The sequence below is a fragment of the Ostrea edulis genome, chromosome 4 (assembly GCF_947568905.1).
Source record: "Ostrea edulis chromosome 4, xbOstEdul1.1, whole genome shotgun sequence".
NCBI lineage: Eukaryota > Metazoa > Mollusca > Bivalvia > Ostreida > Ostreidae > Ostrea > Ostrea edulis.
In genome coordinates this window covers 47,191,414-47,213,799 of record NC_079167.1, presented here as the reverse complement: position 1 = coordinate 47,213,799, position 22,386 = coordinate 47,191,414, and the positions used below count along the sequence as shown (strand labels likewise).

Here is a 22,386-nt window from a genome sequence, read left to right as displayed (position 1 = left end):
TTTTTTAAAGTGTCTTGAAATATACAAATTACACGTGCTTTTTAACACTATGATCACTCCGACTGATATGCATGTATATAATGAAACAGAAGCGAACTTTGTTCTTTCAGTTTGAATTAATTTAAGATATTGTTTAAGAGCATAAAACAAATAGGCAAGTTGATTAATTTTCATTCTACAACGATAATGTTTTTGCATGTGTTTCTCTTTTTTCCTCGACGTGTGTATATTTCGTTACCTGTTGTCCGACAGTCTTTGATTAATCTTTATTCATCTTACACAATTATTGTAATCAAAACAAAAGTAATACCATGTCGGGCAGGTATAATATTCATTACCATTTTTCTAAGTTTATCATTACATGTACATGTATTATACATATATATCATGGTTTAATCACTCCGTCAAGACCCAAATCAGGCTGAGATAATTAAAGCGTGCAGGCCACGCCTACCGTTTCATGTAAACCATTCACAATCATTTGCAAAGCCACGCCTACCGTTTCGTGCAAATCGTGCAGACCGTTCAGGAAATGGGAAGCGTTTCGTGCAAATCGTTCCGTGCAAACCGTTCAGCGTTTCGTGCAAAGCGTTCAGCGTTCCGTGCAAGAATCGTTTCGTTCCGTGCAAACCGTTAAGCGTTCCGTGCAAGAATCGTTTCGTTTCGTTCCGTGCAAGTGGTGTAGTAGTACGCTTCAGGGTCTGTAGCCCTCAAATTCCAAAAGAAGGCCACAGTGACCTACTTTTTGGTCGACACACTCTGAAGACTCAAAATGCATCAACTGACAAAGTTTGATAATTGAAGTCAAATAGTATCTGAAATATTCAGATATAAACGTCAAATTCCAAAATAGGTCACGGGTGACCTACTTTTTAGTCAACACACTCTGAAGACTCAACATGCATCAACTGACAAAGTTTGATAATTGTTAAGTCAAATAGTATCTGAAATATTAAAATATAGCCGTCAAATTCCAAAAGTAGGTCACGGTGACCTACTTTTTGGTCAACAAACTATGAAGACACAAGATGCATCAACTGACAAAGTTTGATGATCCTAACTTTCATAGTGTCCAAAATATGCATCTAAAATTGAAAATGTGAAATTTGAATGCCTGCAAAATTCAAACAGTAGGTCACTGTGACCTACTTTTTTTTCTTCCATAAATATGTTTCGAGGCCTCTAGACACATCAACTTACAAGGTTTGATGATTCTAAACCTCTCGGTATCTGAAATAACAACCTAAAATGTATTCATAAATGATTAGCCATAAAATTCAGAAAGTAGGTTATGGTGACATACTTTTCACATGACGCAGTTCAAGGTCCCATGATCCATTAACTGACAAATTTTGATGATCATAGGCTAAAAAATGTCCAAGATATGCATCAAAATCCATTTAATAATAATTACCTGCGAAATTCAAAAAGTAGGTCACCATGACCTACTTTTGAGACAACATGATATTAGGTCCTAAGATGCATCAAGTGACAAAATTTGATGATCCTAGTCCTTATACTAAGCAAAATATCAAAGTTTTAACAAAACAAAATTTAAGGTCAACTTTGAAGTGACCTTGAGACCTTGAGACCACACCCTTTGCCCCAGGATGATGCCTTGAACAATTTTTTTTATCTACAACCTATCCTCATCCTTATGCATAAGTGTGGTAATAATTTGCCCAGTGGTTCTTGAGAAGAAGATTTTTTAGCAACCACTACTTTTGTTTGCATTTCCCAAATATCTCCCCTTGTTAAAGGGTCACAACCCTAGTTTTAGTACAAATGAAAGCCCTTGGGCCAGGGATACCCTGTGACAAATTTGACAAAAATTGGCCAAGGGATTCTTGAGATATAGCCCTTTGACGCACACCGCACGCCAGACATATGGCCATATGATTAGCTCTTTGAGCCTTCGGCTCAGAAGAGCTAAAAATCTATCAATGAAATCAATCCTATATATTCCCATGTAAAACTTTGATCCCGTAATGTGCCCTCACCATAACTTTGAATCTGCACTACCTGGGAATGCTTGCATATTAATAAGAGTAATCAACGCCCTGTTGTTCTTGGGAAGATTTTTAAAGCGTTATCCTATATATCCCCTTTTGAAATTTCATGGCCCCATCCTACCCCCGGGGGCCATGATTTGAACAAACTTCAAACTGCACTACCTAGGAATGATTGCATATTAAAGAGTATTCAATGCCCTGCTGTAAGATTTTTAAAGATATTCTTATATATTCCCATGTAAAAATTTTGATCCCCTATTGTGGCCCCACCCTACCCCCAGGGACCACAATATGAACACCTTTCAATCTGCACTATGTCAGGAAGCTTTCATGTAACTTTGAACTTTCATGGCCCAGTGGTTCTTGACATTTTTTTTTTAAGGATTTCTCTATATATTCGTATGTAAAACTGATTTCCTGTTGTGGCCCCATCCCACCTCCGGCAGCCATGATTTGTCCGCAATATGTTAGAGAGCTTTCATGCAAATTTCAATTTTCCTGGCCCAGTGGGTTCTTGAGAAGATTTTCCCTATATACTAGCATGTAAAACTTTGATCCCCTATTGTGGCCTCCCCCCTCATCGGGGGGGGGGGGGGGGGGGGGGGGGGGGGGTCGGGGTCATGATTTGAACAAACGAGAATCTGCACTATGTCGGAGAGCCTTCATGTACATCTCAACTTTCCTGGTCAAATGGTTCTTGAGAAGATTTTTAAATGGCCCCACCCTATTTTTGCATTTTGGAAAAGGGTGCTGCCCTTTATTTGAACAATCTTGAATCCCTTTCACCGAAGGATGCTTTTTACCAAGTTTGGTTGAAATTGGCCCAGTGGTTCTGGAGAAGTCGAAAATGTGAAAAGTTTATAGCCAGACAGACGGAGACAGACAGACAATGGGTGATGAGAAAAGTTTCACATCAATAACATGTACACTGTATATCAACTTTAAAACATTTCATGATATTTTACGGAATGCTAGGACTATAAATTATGTTCTACAAGTAACCACCCTTCATAAAGAACACATGCCAATAGTAAGGATCAGGAAGTCTGTTGACATCATCTGTAAAACTGAGTCCATCGACTGCAACAACATTTCGAAACACCTGGACAACAGTAGAGGACTATATTACCAACGAAAACAAAAGTAATCACCACTACATAGCTGTACAGTACATGGTATCGATTGGGGTTCCATAAGATACCGTAATGAAGACCTCCTTTAGTATCTGAAAAAAAGTTTGCATATACATGTATCTACTTGTAAGTATGTTCAACACACACACACACGTCAATTTTAATTGTAAAAAGGTCATGTTTAGAACAATGTAGCTCAATAACAAGCATTGCAAACCCAGTTTTTCTTTTTAATTCCCTAACTCTCCTTCAATGTACACTTCCCAACAAATTGACATTACTCTAAATCTCAAGTGCGAACTTCTTTAACAAGTTTTTGTTAATTGTCAAACTTTCTTGTTGTGTGATGCAATGACTCAGCGTAGTATGCCTTTTGATTTGCTAAAAAAAAGTATTAATGTGTGCTTTGTTTACTTTTATTGTTGCATTTCATTGTCTGTTTATACTGTACTGATAGGTCTGCGATTATTTCATTTTTGTTATTGTGTTGTCGTGTACTGACACATGCGCAGAAGGGTTAGTCAATGCCTGTTACATGTATATAAACAAGAAAACAGAAAGACTTTTGATCAATCACTGTCATGCGATATTTCGTATATCGATGCGGGTATTCGTGTTTATTACAAACGCTCAAACGACATCGTCTAACAATCTACGGCGAACCGTAGGCGCATAAATTTGCGCATGTGATAATTTTTTAAATATCACCCGTTGCCAAGTCCTATTACCCATTGCTAGATACTATCATCCTGGAGTGCGTGCTCTCTGTTCTCAGAGGGTAACAATATGTTTTTTCAAAGTTGGTCATTTTTAAAATTCGATCTATAAACTGGCTCGTGAGATTTCTTCAAATAGTAGTAGTGAATTGTAGTGGAAATATGATTGATTGATTGATTGCTTTAAAATTGTTTAACGTCCCTCTCGAGAATCTTTCACTCATATGGAGACGTCACCACTGCCGGTGAAGGGCTGCAAAATTTAGGCCTATGCTCGGCGCTTATGGCCATTGAGCAGGGAGGGATCTTCATTGTGCCACACACGCTGTGACACGGGAGCTCAGTTTTTGCGGTATCATCCGAAGTACCGTCCCATTTAGTCGCCTCTTACAACAAGCAAGGGGTACTGGGCCGGGTTTCACAAAACTATCTTAAGATCTGTCATAAGATATATCATAAGAGTGTCTTAAGATCTGACTTATGACAATCGTAAGATACGGCAGTACCGTTTCACAAACTATCTTAACTTTAGAAATGTTTTGTACTCGTTACATTGTAAAATATCATCTTTCTTTTATCATCTTTTAACTGTATGGATAAATTTAAATGTTACATGTATATGAAAGATTACAGTATACGAAAATATAATAGGAAGTTGAAATATTACGATTTTAGGCATTTGTAATTTATGAAATTTAATACATTGTACTTTTTTTTTAATTATGTGACCTTACACTTTATTTTGTATTTCAAAAGTTACACTCGGTTTGTGTACAATTTGATTACAGAAACTGTGATACAGAAATGAAAACATTGAATGATATTTTTTATAGACACACTATATCAAAAGTCTGATATATTTTTTTATTTCTCATTTTATATTTACTTAACTAATTTGAAATAAAAAGACAATAGGATTGATGCGTTTGTTACAAGTTAGCAACGCCGCACTTGTTTTATTAAATAAAATAATATACTGAATACAAAAACCATATTCCGTAAACGAAGGTGTGGGTAGATAGGGAAAACCAAAGACACAGGTAATACTTAAGCAAATTCATAACAAACGTTGCATTAATCGTTGCATTAATCGAACAAAACGCATTCGCGTGTTCGACTATACATGTATATTTGGCGCAAAAGCTTTCCTAAATGAAATAGTACGAAAACTAACAGAAACCACGTTCCCTCCGGATAAACTACCTATCTTTTAGCACAACATAGTTCAGTATAGACTTAAGACAAGTACCTAGATGTCTTAAGATTTCTAAGTTTTGTGAAACAGCTATAATGGATCTTATGGCAAAGAAGTATAGCGCACTTGGTATGCAATTTCGCCTACATAAATACTTTTTTCTTGAATATCATTTTTTACAAATATTCTGCTATACAATCTCAGTTTATACATGAGTATATAGAATTTAAGATGTAACGTAATGGGCCTAAAAAATTGCTAACTTTTGCAAAAGTCCACCCTAAACCAGAAATAAAACACTGAATTTTTTTTACTTGAGTATGGCTATACACAAGTCCATTTGAGGAAATTTGGTTTAAGCCCTCTTGTTGAAAATGGCCAAAATATGACAAAAATCGTTCTCAAAATTTACCTTGAGATTTAGCAGCCTGTCAAACGTTAAACCTTTAAACTTACATGCCTGGGTGGCCTAGTGGTTAAGGTGATCGGTAATCTTAAACTTAAAGCATACATTCCGAGTTCAAGTCCAATATTTTCCCAATCTATTTTTTTTTCATTTTTGTTTTGTTTTGGCTTTTCATATTTTGGGGGTCGTTTTCTTGAGGGAAGGGTGTTATAAATGTGATACATATATTATAAGAAATATTAGTAATTTTCTTCATAACTTCCAATATTTGTAATTTACGACTTAAAGAAAAAGAATTTATTCCGAGATCACTGTAGTTCGGTTTGTTTACACTAACCTGTTCCTGTGTGCACAGGATTTTCAAACCGTAATGTGGCTGACGAAAAACCTAAACAAATACGACAAGAGGGGCACAAATGAACAGCATGTAATAAGTAAAAATAGGTCAAGGGAGGAAAAGAACTGTTATACAGTTTGACTTCTCAAAAGTAAATACATGTATAAAAACTCATGTAGCAACTGTCATATGATATTTAGCCAAAGCTAAACACTCGAACTATCAACCAAAGGCAAATGAACTGATGAAATCTATTAAAGGTGCTGCAGCCATGTAAGAAAAAGACAGTGAGCTGTAATGCCATATGTTAAAGGGTTAATTGTTGTGTGATATTCATGCACCTTTGAAAATATTGTACTGTATATCATTCCACATACGAACATGGTCTATTGATTCAAGAACGACTCATATAAATGTCAGTAATGATAAACTACAGCAGCTATTTATGTGGTAGAGCATCCTTACCCGTCTGGAATAATAAAATGTTTAATCTATATTATTACATGTGTTCAGTGTTTTTAATTTTACGATAGATAATGTCAGCTTAATATGTGCAATAAATACACAAACAGGTTTCCATAGTTGGTATTGAACAACTTTTAATATTTGAGTATTTCCCTTATGGTCAGCTATAGTTTAGGTTGGTTACGGATTGTTTTTCATGGTTCATCGGTTCGTTTCTTAATTATTGGTCACATGACAGTTCTTGGTCAGTGTAAGATTCAGTTTGAATTTAGAAATTGAATTGGGCAGTTGTGTCATACTTTAGTTGAAAACTTTGGACATTTGGACTTACAGACTACAATCTACTAATCAGGTCAGTTACTAATTATGTTAAGGATTTTATGCATAGAGCGAGTGAGAGTAAGAGTAGTATGATTATTTTATTTCTATTTATTTCATAATGAGTGTATTGCTTCAGAAATCTGAGTAATATATATGTTTGTATTAATTGATAGATATACACCAGATCTACACATTACCATAGATCCATCCGGATTCTAATACCACATATTTGGTAAGAGTGTGTTATGTATTGTTTAGGTGGTGTTCGATATGTTTGTCTTACCATTATATGTTCTTGACAGGTTCTTCGTTTAAATGCAGAATATTAAGTAAATTTGATTAATTATGATTTTATATTAATGATGTGATTTGATGAAGAAAAGACAATTCTATTTATGTGATTAATGAAGCTTAATATGGAATTATTTCTTTGTCATGTCTGTCCGTGATTTTATGTCGTGTCATAAGTAATGTGTGCATGTTTAATATTTGTTATTACTTGTTGTAGAATCTTTTGGATGATATTTATCGGATAACATTTGGATGATCTGTGAATGATGTTATTCTGAGCGATTGTGATAAATAAACCTTGTGACCGGTATACTTGTTTGAGTTATCACCCGGTAACATTTATCTTGGTTAACGAAACATCAAAAACGTTGGCCTTATATTTAAAAATAACACGCCAATCTATTATTGGAAACCGGTGTTTTCCCTTTAGATTTCCGAGTCGGCCGTTTCGTCAGCAAAAGACAAATCTTAGTCGTAAGATAGTTTTGTGAAACTGGCCCCCGAGGACCTATTATAACCCGGATCCCCACGGGACTTTAGTAGTGGAAATATAATTAACCGAAGAATTTAAATAAATCCAACCCCTGTCCTCTTACCCCAAAATTTTGGATTTAGAGCTTTGATTTCATTTTTGAATTTTGCGAGATAAGAATTTTCAGACAATTGTGAAACCAACTTCTTCTCCGACTGCCCCTCTCCTCCCTGAACGGCCTCTTTCCAGGTGTGTGTGTGTGTTTATTTATACAATTCTCGAGATTCATGTATTGTATTACAACTTGAGCAGTGAAATCGATGACTACACAGTTAGACGACATAATTAAATATGGCTGTAATGTAAACTCTAGCCCCCCCTCCCCCTTTGCCTTTTCCCCAACCCCAATCGGAATTCCTCGAATGTCTCGCGCACTCGACATAGATCTATGTCGAGTGCGCGAGACATTCGAGGAGTTCCGATTGCCCCAACACTACAATTTGACGACATTCTTGGCAAAAGTTTACGTTACTCAGTGTAGTGATCCAGTTTGACATGCTACACCCCTACTAACGTGTTCGGAACATATTCTTTATCGGTGTTAAGTAGAGCGTAAAATCAAAGACTATCGAATGAAATATAATCTCGCTGCTCCGAGACTCCAACACGAGCTACCTGAGACCCGGTGAATTTTCTACCGGATATGGATGTGCTTTAAGGAATTCCATTGCTAATGTAAGTATCAATTAGAAATTATGGTATATTGTGCTTTATTTGTTTTTGCAATATATAGATCTACGTATCAATGCATTATTTCCCTAATGCCATCGGCTAATAAAGCTTAAATAAGAATGGTAAGAAAGAGTTATCGTCCTTAGATTTGGACCTAGGCCAACTTTGAAAGAAGTCTTGATTATGTGAAAAAAAATATTGAGAGGACATCTTTCTATTTCAAATGCCATAATTAAATTTTAATGTTGCATAGGGATTGTGTTCAATTTATCAAACACTGAAATGTTGCATACAATTTACCATTTCCACGCAGAAAATATTATAGTCTGTTTCATGTTTGTATCTGTGAATGTGCATGTTACAAGCAAAGAAAGATGCATTGCAAATATCTTAAAACTTCTAAACTTAATATTTCTTTGATGGAAACATAATCATTTTCCTAATCTAGCAGTATAGATAAAGTGAATTTATTTTATGAAGAAAGTAAATTTTATTGATTGGATCTATTGTGGTGACCAGGGTATGTACTATGTGTATATACTACCCATTCATAATTTTTTGATATGTAAAGATTTTGATAATTAAACTCATTGATGCATGTAGCACACATAAGAAAATTAGAATGAATGAAAAGTATATGACATGTATTTGTATGATTATCATTTGGTACATATGTAAATGAAAAATTCCAACTTTTCCTTATATGATATGATTTAACAGTTTAATAATAATAATACCATATTTATATACCACCCTTTTCATACACTACATGTATGTACGCTCAAAGGTGACCAATTATGGATTGTTTTTAAGTGGAGGGAAAGCAACAATAAATGGAAATTAGAACATGACTAGATGTATACATGTATATATATAGTAACCATTGCCAAAGTATATAATGTACCAGTGATAATTTTAAAAGTTGATCACAAAACTGCAAAGGACATCAGGGGACAGTGCATTATATTTAACAGGATCCTCCCTGTATCTAATGCAGGGTTGTAATTGTCATTTATAACATGTATATTAAATCTGGTAAAAAAATGTGCATATTAGACACCAGTGGACAATGCATTAATTAAAAGAATTTTATCAGATCATGCATCAATCTTCTTATACATGTATGTAGCAAAATATCACAGTCTTTGATTTATATAAAATCATAGTAGAAAACATTTAAAATTCCTGAGTGGTGCAGGTCTCATACTCATTTACAGATTGGCAGTTTATAGCTCGGAGTTTCTGTAACCACACACATGTATTACTAATGTTTATTTATGCAAGCATTTATGATATATATTAATCATTAACACATATATTAATGTGACGGGACAATATACATGGATATACATCATAACTTTTTCCTTTATTGATACATTATAAGCAGTACATATTTTCATAAGTCATTTCTAAAAAAACAATTCTCCTTTTATGAATGAAATACCTACATGCATTTCTGATCTTTTTAATTAATTTAGATTTACTTATTCCAATTACAAACTTACAATTACAGAAACACACATGTAATAATATCAATAATCTTTTTCATATTTAGATTAGTCATGTATCTGTATGTTAGAGGACAATCTGTACAAAAATTAAAAATCTTAAATCAAATAATTGAATCACAATTAGGATTACATTGCACTACACTGTAATTAACTATTGTTTTAATATACATCAACTATATTTTGTCTGTAAGAAACCTTTGCTGTTTCATTTTTAGTATTACATTTCACAACATAATCAAACAGTTATAAGTCTCAGAAGTCAAAATTGAGCTGTGATCATCCAGAAGCTGTTCTAGAAATTTAGGAGAAGAAATTATTTTGCATGATCACATTACATGGATTTTTTTTTTCAAGTTTGGCCAAGTTAGGATCATAGTGTGCACTGAGTATTATTTAACCTAAAGTAAAGAATTTTGTAATTATAAGCTCCCTTTAATGAAAAGCTGACTGTGCAATGTTAATTATTTTACATGTTTTAGTTTGTGCTATATATTTAACTGAATTGCCTTAAATTGTAAAAAGATTTGTGAATTAAATACAATTGTAACTGATCAAAATATTTATTATATTGCATGTTGATGGAGTTTTGAAAATTTAAAAGCATAAATTAAGGCATCAAATAAATATTGTGTTTCTGACCCAAAATTAAACACACTACCCTTAGTTTTTAAAATAAACATATATTGTTGAAGAGATCATTGAAGAAACATTGTTTGGGGGACTTGACATCTGTAATTCAATTTTATCTATAATAAGGAATTTTAATCAAACTAAATCTAAAAGTTTCATTGACAAGTGAAAATAAGTTCAGTAAGACACAATTAATTTGTTTAAATGGAGATTGTGATCAGAATATTAAAACTTAATTGTTTACAGTTAAAGAAAAAAGTTACGAATTATATGTTCCAATCTGAATTAAAATTAGACTGGTATATTCAACTCGTCTTCGGTACACCTCAATACAAGGAAGTGTATCATAGAGAAATGGGATTCTTTTTCTCTTGCCATTATTTTGACTTGCACAGCAATTTATATTTTTAGCCTAAATTTCAAATCATAATACATATTTGTGCATGTGTCTGCTTTCAGTGTACTTTTTGGGGACTTTAAGTGATTCACCACCCTTTGAACAAATGTATTTTGAGATCCTCAAAGGAATCCAAGATTTGTCAAGGTATCACATCTTCCAATAATTGAATGTAATGATTATTTGTTTTCAAGATTTTGAAGGAGATTATTCTGTCTACAAAGCGAGATCATTTTATCTGTCCTTAAATTTTTAACCGAGCTATACACTGCATGCAGATAATTATGTTTCTTAAAAAATTGTTATAGTATTTAAACATCTTTTTATGCATGGTTGTATTTATGTACATGTAACAGAACTTATGAAGTACATGTATATGTGTTCAGTGTTTTATTATGTAAAATCTACTTAGGAGTACAACTACATTTACAAATTATGTACATGCATGCATACAAAGGCACAAACACAATTTCCACCTCAAAACTTTCATCAGATACAAGTCAAAAAATTTAAGATTATAAGAATTAAGCTAATAATTATACATGTAGCAGATCTTAGAAATATTTTCATGAAGAGATACATTATTGCTTATATATGCTATCACTTTGCCTGTCTTGGTTGAGTATATAGTACACTTGCAGATGACACACACTGTTTCATGGAATACTGAATCTTAATTACTGACAAATTGTATAATTTCATAATATTACATTTTTTGTTACATACTAAATAAGTGCATGATTTTTTTCCTTTTAGAAGTCATGTTTTAATTGCTGCCCATCAAATAGTACTGTGTCTTGCATGTGTAAATTGTAAGTATTCAGTGTCTTAGTATAAATTGTTAGTAATTTGAAGCATGATGTTACAGTTAGTTTATTATGTCTCCCCTCTTCCAGGGGGATCGAGACATTGTTTTTGTATTTTCTGTCTGTCCATCTGTCTGTCACAAATTCTTGTGAACGCTTCTCCTCCTACCGTATATGGCTTATCCGCTAGACTTGAAACTTTGTACAATACTTCAATGCCATATGGAGATGTGCATATTGTTGGGACGGGAGGATCCAATTATTTTCCTAAAAGTTATAGTGGATCTAAGAGGGGTGGAAGATGTTTAAATAGCTTGTGAATGCTTCTCCTCTGATATGGATTATCAGAGTTAGACTTAAACTTTTCACAATACTTCAATGCCATTTGCAGATTGGCATATATTGTAGGGATAGGAAGATCCAATTGTTTTCTTAAAATCTTAGGGGTGGAGGGTATAAAATAACTTGTGAACACTTCTATATGGCTTATCGGAGTTCATAAATGCTTATATGCTGCTGCTCATGCTTTCTCCTCAATACCATACAGTACAATAAGGGGCAGTTTCATTTGGAGAACTTCCAATTTGGGGAGCTCAGGAAGACTTTTGTATTTCCTAATAAACAATCTTTAGTTTCAAATTGTGATTATGGTATTTTTGTTTCTCTTCTATAAAATGTTAATTATATTAAATATCTACTTTTAAAAAAAATTATAAAATATATATGTAAAGTTATAATTAAAATTTTTCTTTCTGGTAAAATAGGCATAGTGTATATGCAGTGTAGGTAGAGATAAATCACATAGCAAAGAAAAATTCCAAATCGATTTTAGCTCACATGAGCTGAAAGCTTGAAAGAGCAGTTCTGATCACTTTTTGCTGTCATCAGTCCATTTGTACAACCTTTTCAACTTCTTCTCCAGAACCATAGTGTTAATTTCAGCCTAACTTGCCACCCTTCATAGGGGAGATAATCACAAAATAGGGTGGGGTCATTAAAAGTCTTCTCAAGAACCACAGGGCCAGAAGAGCTGAAATTTACAAGCAAGCTTCCTGGCATAGTGTAGATTCAGGTTTATTAAAATCATGACCCCCTAGGGATAGGATGGGGCCACAATAGGGGATCAAAGTTTTACATGCAAAGGTATAGGGAAAATCTTTTAAAAATCTTCTTCTCAAGAACCACTGGGTCAGGAAAGCACAAATTTACAAGAAAGCTTCCTGACATAGTGCAGATTCAATTTTGTAATAATCATGGTTGTGGGGGTAAGTTGGGGCCACAATAAGGATCAAAGCTTTACATGCAAATATACAAGAACAATCTTTAAATATGGGCCAAGGTAACTCATGTGAGCAATGTGGTCCATGGGCCTCTTGTCTTTAATGCTATTGATACTAAATTGAAATAGAATAGATATCTAGAAGGAGTAATTAAGACAATCAATCAGTATTCACATTTCATACTGGAAAATAAAATTTAGATAGCTTATATTGATCATTGTGTTTTTCTTTTTCTTTCAGAGATTCATTTTGAGGAAATAGCTGGTGTGCAGTGCACATTCCTAAATGAATTCATCAGTTTATATTAAGGATCTACCTTCAAATCCTGTAATCTGGGATGCTCTAAAGTACATTGTCACAGACTAAAGTTATAAAAATAACTTCCAAGAATTTTTAAGAAATTGTTATAACTTTGAAATGTATGTATATACATGTATACTGATATTGAATTAAATTTTATAAAAATTTCAGCATCTGATTTTATGTATATATAGACATATTGTAAGAATTTTCCACTCTAAAGGTTTAATTTCTTTAATATTTAAGACTTTAAAAAAAACTTTTGCAGATACAGTGGTGTAACATTGTCTTACTTTCTGATCAATACATATAGATAAAAAAAACTATGTATAAATGTGGAAAATGTTCAACCATTGAATTTCCATTTATGAGTAGTAACTTGTACATAGTACCTCTTAACCAACTTTGATACTGTTTAACTATAACTACCTGCTTGCATGCATTGCAGAGCACAACCGTAGTAATAATTCACATTTGCTGATGAATTGCTTTAGCATAAAGAGTAAAATTAGTACGTTAAGTTTTAAACTTATGAAAATGCATATTAGGCTTTTCACAGATATTTCTTAAGATATATAGAAAATATGTATATATTCATATAATTGTATAAATCCTGCTAATCTAGCTTCTTCCTAAGTGAGGTGTATGGCACGCCATATTTATAAAATGTATCTACCGGGTATTCCTTTAAGGATTTCATATATAATTTATGAAATATCTTCTATTTCTGATAAGATATCTAATAAATCTTATAAGATATATATCTCATATAATATATAGTTTATAAAATATTAAAGATATATATCATAAATTATGAAAGATATCTCCTAAGCTTTATAAGATATCTTGTATATCAAATGATATCATGTTTAACAGATATCTTATAAAACATAAAATATCTTAAATGTTTTATAAGATTTCTCACAAGCTTTATAAGTTATCTTACATATCTTATAAGATATCTCATAAACAATTTTTAAAAAAATATAGCTCAAACTTTGATATATCTTATAATATACATGCAAGATATCTTATATGTTTTATGATATATATCTTATAAAAGTAAATTCATATGATTCACTATAAAGTTAACAAGATGTCTTATAAAATTTCGTTTTTGAGATATCTTATAAAATATCTTATTAAGTTTGAGATATCTTAAAAGACATAAGATATATGTTTTAGAAGATAACTTATGAAATATATAACATATTTTATCATCTTTTATCAGATATCCAATTATAAAGGATACAATTAATATATTTCATAAACTTTAGAAGATATCTTGTAAGTTTAATAAGGTATCTTATAAAATTTATGAGATATCTTTAAAGAGGAATAATTCTAAAAATAGCATGCTATAGAAGTGTAGTAATAGAATCTAACAATAACATCAATTTAATTTTTTCTGTGACTTTGAAAACTTATAATGTGATATATTATTTTGTGAAGTTTATATGAGTCGCAATTATACAATAAGGGAGGAATCACACATTTTCTTCACCAATTCTATTTTCAATGCAAAATATTCTCTTTTTGTAACCAATGTTGAAGATAACGTAATTTGTTAAAAATCCTTGACAAGAGAAAAAAAAATTGTTTTGTCCTGTGACTTGCCCACTCTACAAAATCCTAAATCGGGGAGGGGTAACTTTTCTCCTAAGTTCGAAAAAATTCATGATTTCTTAATTCGGAGGGGTTGGGGGTGTTAAAAGCTTACTACCAAAGATAAATTTTTTATACAAATTCTCCATGAATACATGCTTATATGTTTGCAGTTCTGTCTTCACCCTAAATACCACTATAAATGAAAATGGAAGAAAGCAGTCTCCCCAATTTCTTTATTTGCACATGTTATAAACAATGGAATTATTACCGTCCCCCCCCCCCCCCCCCCCCGAACAAAAGAAGCTCCTCCCTCATGACACGACAATAAGACTAAATATCAGTTAAACTACAATCTAAATCTTTAAATGACTTTAACTTCCTGAGCTTTTCACTATTTCACAATCATCGCTGGTATGACAGTACTTAATTGAATTTTCTAATTTGCATTGATGGTACATGTCTATTACAGTATATAGAAAATAACTATAGCTTTGGCAGATTTATTTCCGGTTTCCTTCACTGCGGAATTTGACCTCACCTCTAACCTTTTAATGGGTCAAAAAACCCACGTGGTGTAAATTTAAATAACAATAACGTTAGTAGGAGTGTGCTAATCCTGTCCAATTCTCGTGCAATCCGAGTACATACAACTTGATGGCGTGGCGTCTAAAGCACATACCGCTTGTCAAACACTCTTCTAATTATAGAATGCATCGCTCTGCGAAATGTATAGTGCAAAGGTCATGGCATTCAAAAATTAAAGTCGGAAGTTTTACGTATTATACCATGAATTACTATTTTTCGTGGTCATAAAAAATATAATACATAAACCCATGTCTAAAATATAGATATATGAAAGACGTCATTCTTTATCAGAACACTTCCGCGGTAACAGACACCTGTCCCGCTGAAACGAATGCGATTTCTCCAAACTTATATCATAGAATGGGCCGGCTTGTGTCAGCCCATAATAAATGAATTACCTAATACGGCTACACCATATCCCATATTGGGCTCTCCCATTCTGTAGCTACAAGTGGGCACCATGATTTCTGTCAAACAAACAGCACTGCGAGTAATGTTCTCAAACATAAACCCGTGCATGTGGGTTAAATCTCTTTGGTGCACCGACCAGGAAAAGTCATCATTTCTCATGCAGTCATCACAGATATATGCCACTGGCTGCAAAAGAGAGTCCATAATTATATGTAAATCAATTTTACACACACACACAAAATCATTCAGGATAGCAGATGCATAACATCGCGTGCACCTATTCTCATCAAAAATTACTAATAGTCTTTCAAATCTAGTATATACATGTATACTTTAACAGGACAAATCTAGTATATACATGTATACTTTAACAGGACAAATCTAGTATATACATGTATACTTTAACAGGACAAATCTAGTATATACATGTATACTTTAACAGGACAAATATATGTGATGCACCCAAACTGATACTATATCAAGAATTGAACTTGGGGGCCACCAAACATATTCAGTCCTTGCCAAAATTGTGAAAATAATTCAGTCCTAATTATACTCCCAACTTTCATAATATAACATCATCAAATATTCTTTTCAGTGCATAAAATGTTGTCTCCCTAGTTATAAACAAGAGGCCCATGGGCCAAATCACTCACCTGAGTAACCTTAGCCCAGCCATTGATCAGCTGTTGTGATTTTTTTTTTTTTTTTTTTTAAAGTTTATCATTATTTACTCCCATAAAACATTTTGACCTCATATTGTAGCCCAAGTTAGCCCCAAAGGATCACAACATAACTGAAAATGAATAACACATAGATGCATCAACACCAATATGACAAACATGACTTTGCTGTTCTGGATAAAACCATGCAAGGTCATAAATCATAGTAAAACAATAAGAACTGTAGAAATGACCGGTGTCATATAATATATTGAACCCCGCGATACTTTTAACCCGGGTTCAAAATATCGCTAATATATTGACCCCCCCCCCCCCCCCCCCCCCCCATCATATATAAAATCTTGAACTTAGAGTTCAAAATATTATAGCCATAATATTTTGAACCCCCTTAAATACATTTACAGTTAAAAGACTAGGGGTTCAAAATATTGTAGTGTTGAAATGAATAAATTTTTTTGGTGTTTGGTAGGTTGGGGTGGGGGTTCAAGATATTATGGCTGTGAAATTATTGAACTCGTAAGACTTATATTTAGGAGGGTGTTCAAATTATGTTTTTAATCATCGTGAGATAGAAATTAATTTTTTGAATGGTGGGATGGGGTTCAAGTTATTATGGCATTGAAATGTTAACCACCCCCAAGGGAACAATTTTTTTTAAAGTTTTTCAAAATTTTATGGTCATGAAATATTGAACCCCCAAATGATAAAATATTATGGCTGTGAAATGTTGAATGCCCATTAGTTTTCAATAATGAAGAGGGAGGGGTTCAAAATATTATGGCTATTAGTTGGGGAAGTTTTGTCACCCTCTTGTCTTAATTGTTTAAGGAAAAGTATTAAACCCGAAATTCTTAATCACATACTATAATAACAATGTTTAACCACAAAAAAGTGAAATTTTTATATATCCCATTCCATAAGATATTTTTTTGTATTTAATTTACAATCTGATTAGAAAATTTAAAAAAAACCAAGAGATGTTTGTAAAGCACCTGTGTATTGTGTGTACACAGGGAGGTGTCATAAGGGGAAGGGGGGTCAACTTTACCAACTGTCTATTGTTTTCTCCTTGATGACTTCAGTATTTAGCAACACAATGTTTTTTGTGTGTTTTTTTCATATCAGTCTTTAATTCCAAAATACATTACTATTTCGGGGTAAAGTCTCCGCAGAGACCCCCTTATAATCTTTACCTAGGGTGCCAGGGGCCCCCTGGATTAGATGTATATAGGCATATAAATATCTACATATAGAAAACACAAACATATATGCATACATACAAACACACACACACACATAGTATACTGTTATATAACAAAATTTATTAACAAGTTATGGCAAAAAAGGTTGTTATTTTTACGGAAAAACAAACCAACAACACAACAATATAATAATGTACATAAAGAACCTGAAACTGCCATATGCGACCTGAAACTGCCATATGCGGGGTTAACAATTCAAAAGTTCATATCACAACCCCCATGGCAGCACTATAGGAGGACAGGACCCCTCCTCATAGTGGGAACTTCTTGCAAAATACCGGTATATAAAAGGTTTATTACAAAAAAAAATTTGATATAGAAATATAGTTGTTTGTAATCAATTCAAATTGTTCAAAATAAACTCACATTGAAGCATAGTTAAAAATGTGCATATACAGATATTTGTCAGAGGTTTCATATTAGAAAAAGTCATACCTGCAAAGGTGTATAAATTACAATTTGTCTTTAATTGCTTTCATAACTTTAGCATATTTTTTATCCTGAATTTTTGTGTACACTTCTGTATAAAAATTCAATTTACTTTTTATGTGATTACATATTTCTTGGGGTTTTTTGTCTTTGTTATCTAATCTACAGTACATTTTATACTTGTATATTTTACAGGCAATAAGAGATATGCTATTCAAAAAGAGTGTCTTTTCATTGTTTTCATAGTAAAATCCTATCACAACTGTTTTCCACGATATATCAAATTTTAAAATTTGTTTAACAATGTCCCATATATGAGAAACATTTTTACATTTTAAGATAAGATGTTCATTGTTTTCTTTAACATATCTGCAAAAGACACAAAAATCATTTTCTACTATTTTCCATTTCTTCAGCAATTCTCTGTTACACAATAGGTTATTTAACAATTTATAATTAAATTCTGATATACTTCTGTCACTTATGGATAAGATTTTTTGTTCATAAATAGATTTCCAAGCCGTTTTTGGTATTTCAAAAACCTTTCCGTAATATGCTTGGTGTAATGGAGGTATAAATTTTTCATGGCAAAGAATTTCGTAAATCAACTTTGAATTGATATCACACACTTTAACATGTCCTTTACATAATAAATCGTATGATGTATTCCTATGAAAAATGTTTTCGTGTCGTATATTTGAAAATTCATAACTTTTGAAGGTTTTTGTTATGACTGTTTTTATAATCATATATTCACACATCCAGTGTTTTTTTTTTTTTTTTACATATAAGTTTGTTATCAAACCATTCCAAAGGTTTTATGCCATTTTCATTTACAATATCATTCAAATATTTAAAACCGCTCCTCAGCCAATTATGAAAAAATATTGGCTTGTTTTTGTACATAAAATTTTTATTACACCACAACGGTTCTTTCAATAATGCATTCAGATAAAATTGTTTTGTTGTTGTTGTTTTTTTGTTGTTTTTTTTACATTCGTTGAAAAATACAAGCATTTCCTTGTAGAATAGAGGAAAATGTTCCATTATTTGATAATCATTTGATTTTGTAATATTTGTTTTACAAAGATATTCAAAAATCAAAGTCTCTTTCTTTGCACAAACTATCTACAAAAAAGAATAGAGTTTCTCTCGCTTGAAATCCTGTTTATCCAAGATACTTTTATGGATTTTAATTTCAAAGATACATCGACAATTCCAATGCCTCCCTTTAGGACACTTCCAATCTGTGTATTTCATTTAATTCTATCTCTTTTGTTCCATATATAGTTATATAACAGACTTTGAAATTTCTTAATTACTTCTTCATTTGGAAAGCTCAGAACTCATCCAACATATATAATCTTTGATATTGCTAGGCTATTGATGACACAAACTTTACCAAAAATGGTTAGTTTTCTTTTTTTCCATGATTCAAACAGTTTTTCTAAGTCATCTACAATTTTTGTCCAATTGTTTTTATAACATATTTCTTTGTTGTGTCCTATATAAATTCCAAGAGTTTTTATGCTATCATTGTTTACGTTAACATTTCTAATTTGTTTATAATGATATTGTGAGGACCCGTTAATATACATTCTGTTTTTGACATATTAAAATACATACCCGAAACATTGCTGAATTTTGTTATAACTTTTAAAGAATGTTCTAGAGAGGTTTCATCTTTAAGAGGAAGAGTACAATCATCTGCATGTTGTGTAATCTTAATATTTTTAGTCATTCCTGGTTTTTGAAATCCATTAATATTTGAATTCGATCTAATATTTACCGCTAATATTTCTATAACAAAAAGAAATAATATTGCAGAGATGGGACATCCTTGTCTTATACCTCTCTGCATATTGCATGTTTTGGAAATCCATCCACTATTTTTTATTTTAAATATATAGGTTTATTGTATAGTATGTTGACCCATTTGAGAAAGTTTTCGCCAAAGTTATATTTTTTAAGAACTTTCGTCATAAAGTTCCATTCAACAGAGTCGAACGCTTTTTGGAAATCAAGAAATAACATTATTGATTCTATATCATTTTCTTCACAATATTCAAAAATATCAATAATTAATCTTGCATTCAGAGCTATATTTCTCCCTTTTATATAAGCTGATTGATTAACATGTATTGCTTTATCCAACACTGTTGCAGCGTCGGTCAGGGTACGAGTTGACTTGACTCCGTCCAAGCTTATTTTCACCTGGTCAATGTTGCATTAGAGTAAGAGATGTTCCGGTCACGTTCAGCCCGCTACCCCAATAAGTATCCCACGTCGATTCCACCAGAATATCTGATTTTCTGATTTTTTAAAAAGCACTTCTGAATTGTGAACAATGCTGTAGTTTAGATTCCAGTATTTCCCGCATAACGGAGTCTTTAGATGTAATCCAAGCATCAGATTCCAGGACCTGACCTCCTACACGTTTGGCATCTAAGGCGGTTTCAGCTTTACTTACGGCTTCTGCACGGTTAAGATCACCAGAACGTAAGGATTTGATGTGTTGGAAAGCATGTTCGGCATGTTTGCCCGAAAACCTTTAACTCAGTAGGGAAGAAATTTGAAAGAGGGTTATCTTTTCCAGAGAAGCATACTATGTCCTCCTGTTGAGTGACATATGATCTGCATTTATCCGATCCCGGAAAGTGACTTGGTTGCTTGCATATTCTATAACTCTGCTCGAATTCGCAAGCATTTTTGTAATGGTTATCTGCCCAGCAGTTTGTGCATTGCTTCTTTCGTTCCCGTAGGGGTTGGCCTTTGTGAGATATGGTACAGCGTAAACCTGCACAAGACGCAGAGCGTGGAAGGAATTTTCCATTCTCTAGAGGCGACATATACACAAAACGATTTCCATTTAATATTTCAGTCATTCTGTGGGTTTTAGGATGTCTGATTTTTTCATATTTGATATCACTTGTTAATTCTACACCTAGGCCAAGCCTTTGAGCATCTTTTTAATACATGAATCTTCAACCGATAGAGGTATACCTTTAATCAGGACTCGGAACAACCCTCTCATCAGGAGAGTCTGTACCCGCAGAGAATGGGTTCGTGTCATATACCTGGATTAATCTGCTTCCAAGTGAGAATCCTTCAGTAACTAATTTCGACCTACTCTCCGCAGACTTTATGTAGATCCTCCACAGATCGGCATAATACCGTTATCTGCACCGCATATCTTTAATATACAGTTTATTCCGTAATTTTTTTTGAAAATTTGCATATTCCTATAGTAATTTAACGGAATAAACCAAAATTAAAGAGCAAATAACTCTTCCTAAAGGAAAAATAAATCTTAAATTTTATCGCGGTGCAGATAATGGTATTATGCCCACAGATCTCTATCTCTTTGTACACATATCACATCCGAGACTGTTGCGCTCGCGGCTTCTGCAATGTCAAAGTCGGTGAAATATTTACCTTTTGTTGTTTGAATGTCTCTGTTCCGCATATAAACTGCCTTAAGAGTTTGTGTCCACTCCATAATTTCGTTATCTTAGACACTATGAGACTCTGAAATGCCGTTCGAAAAACACAGGTACCGTGAGTAGATTGTGAACACCTATTCAATCTCAGCACAGGTGTAAATTCACAAAAACAGTCCAAAAACAAGATCACCTTGAGAAATTGTGTATCAAGAGTCAGAAATATATACACTATCTATCCAAACTCCAAACTCTGAGAAATTCGCATTAATTTCTCGAAATAAAGAGTGAAAATGACGGTCAAATTGACGGAGCAAAAAAAAGTACGTCCGTACCTTAGCTCATCACGTGACTTTTTCTTCTTAGCAACACAATGTTTGTAGAGTGCACACATTGAGTAGCCCATCTTTCTGGACTTAAAATTACAATAAGGGTATGCAGTTTTTATGTTTGAAGATGTTTATATCATTTGTTTACTTGTTCTTTGTAATAACTTATTTACATGAAATGCCATAAATTACTTTATAATGATATGGAGTTTGGCTTTTCTCTTTTATGTTAAGTCCAAGAATGGTGAATTTATTAAAAGAGGTTCATGAGAGACAAAAGGTTGAACAGTATTTGTCGGCCAACAAATTTCTTCAACTTCCCTTTATCTAACCATCAAAATCTGGTGAGTTTCAATAGTTCATCCCATAAAGTAGAATAATTGGGATATTTAGTATCAGAGAAGGGAGGGAGCAATCTAATTAAAATTAGATGTTAGATCCGCTTGCGTACTCACATACATATGCGAGTACGCGAGCGGATCTAACATCTAATTTTAATTAGATTGGGGAGGGAGCGACAACATTTAACAGAAATAAGAAACCCTTGGCCTCCTCAAAACTATAGAAGTCTATTGAGGGTTCAATATTTTACAGTTATGTCATATTCTAAACCACTGGAGTAAAAGGAGGGGGTT

General features: G+C 33.0%; 1 protein-coding gene and 1 long non-coding RNA gene across 2 annotated transcripts in view; one reads left to right on the top strand and one right to left on the bottom strand.

Moving 5' to 3' along the window:
* The window catches only part of LOC125671002 (uncharacterized), a 139,433-nt gene that overhangs the window by 25,930 nt on the left and 91,117 nt on the right, over positions 1–22,386 (bottom strand). The gene's annotated exons all lie outside the window — the stretch shown is intronic.
* On the top strand, positions 7,837–13,174 carry LOC125671066 (uncharacterized). The gene is made up of 4 exons (XR_007368489.2): positions 7,837–8,083; positions 10,681–10,765; positions 11,375–11,430; positions 12,945–13,174. It is a non-coding gene; the product is annotated as an uncharacterized LOC125671066 (long non-coding RNA).